Here is a 1,925-nt window from a genome sequence, read left to right as displayed (position 1 = left end):
AGGCACCCCCCCTGGCCTCCCCAGCCACTACACACTCGTTCAGCCTTGTACCAGCATTAGGCTGTTTAAGACATTGCTTTTAGCTGTTTCTTTGAAAACGGTCCCATAGGAGTGTCACATAAAAAAAACAAAACAGTCTTAGTTGGCCAACCAGACTCTATATTTAGCAGAAGGCAAAAGAAAAGATTAAAAATCGGGTGGAGTAGGAAAAGGCAGCTGTCATGGTAATACTCTCTCCTTCAGTCCATTTGTCTTCCTGTTATCATTATTAAATTCTGCTTGCTCTCAGCCAGCTTGCCAAATAAGCAACCCCCAGAGGAGTGATGGGTGGAATAGCCCCACCTCTCATCATTTTGTTCACCATATAGACCTAATTTCCAGCCCATCAATTTTTGGTGTACTGATATCTGGCCCCATACTCCTCATGGTTCACAAACATGATCCCAGCATCGTCCTTGGCTTATATCAATAGTGCTTTGTGTTTAGACTAATTCACTTTTCCTATTTTTAACTTTTGCTGACAATGTTATAAACAATATTATGTCGGGAGGCTAAGCTGGTTACCTTGGGTCCTCTGCACAACAGTTGGACCTAAATTCTGCTCTCAGCTTCTCTCCAGAATCAATGGGCTTACATGGCTGTAACCAAGGGCTTGATTAGTTTCTTGTTTTACACATTTGAAGGAAAGCAACCCCAGTCACTGGACCAGGAACAGGATCAAATACATCTTGGTGACTGCTCCCTCACTGGTGCCCAGAACGATCCAGTCCCTGGCCTTGGCCTCCAGCCCAGTGTTGACAGTGAAAGCAACTTTGTTGCTAGAGAAGAGATGCATAATTAGAGGCATCATTCTTCCAATATCATATTAGACAGAGGTCCAGGGTTAGCTGGAAGTTAAAGATTTGACACCAATTTCAAGAATGGGAGATGCTCCAGCATCCTGCCTGATGTTCCTCTGCCAACAAGAGACCTAATGGTTATGCTATGTGTCCCACCCAGCCCCACATCTGCCTGCTTCAACTTCCACATCAGTTAATGACACACCCTTGGCTCTGCATTAAGTTATAGCTCTTAGCTGGAAAGAGTCCAGCAGAGAGCAACAAAAATGATTAGAGATCTAAGGAAACATGACTTACAAAGAAAGGTTGGAAGAATGATGATTAGTCCAGAGATGATTTAGTCCAGGGAAGTGAAAATTGACAGGGGGATCTGATAACAGTCTTTAGATACATCAAGGGTAGGCATAAGGAGGATGGCAGTAGACTTTTCTGTGGCCATATGGGACAGAACAAGAAGTAATAGTTTTAAACTGTCATGTCTATACGTTCATTAGTGCACTTTAAGTAATGCACATTAAATCTAGTACCTCCATTGTGAGGTAGTAGAAAAATGCGCATAGCCCTATTTTAATGCACATTAGCTAAAGAGCATCATTTTTGTGATGCTTTAATGTGCATTAAAATAGGCTAATGTACATTAAAATGCATCTGTAGACATGCCCTAACAGTAGAAATTGAGATTGGATATTAGGAAGAAATTTCTAATGGTGAGAGTAGTTAAGCACTGGGACAGACTACCTCAGAAGTTGTGGAGTCTCCATCACTGGCAGTTTTTAAAAGCAGATTAGTCAAACATATGGATAAGATGGTTTAGAAAGGGATGTTCCAGCCTTAAACAGGGGATTAACCTCCTGAGGTCCCGTCCCATCCTATTTTTCTGTGTGTCTATGATTGTGTCTTTCATGCTTTGGCTGAGCGAGTTTCTTTTGCTTTGTTTTTGGGATCCAGAGATAAATTAATTGCTGATATATGCAGGGGTACTTTGACTTCCACTACTATTTCCACACCACTGTAATTGCCCATGGATATTCTCCTGCCAATAAAATGACAGGTCCTTGTTCCATTGAGTTTCCAATCTAAACTAGA

This window comes from Alligator sinensis, unplaced genomic scaffold (genome assembly GCF_000455745.1).
Source record: "Alligator sinensis unplaced genomic scaffold, ASM45574v1 scaffold885_1, whole genome shotgun sequence".
NCBI lineage: Eukaryota > Metazoa > Chordata > Crocodylia > Alligatoridae > Alligator > Alligator sinensis.
This window is presented reverse-complemented; position numbering follows the sequence as displayed.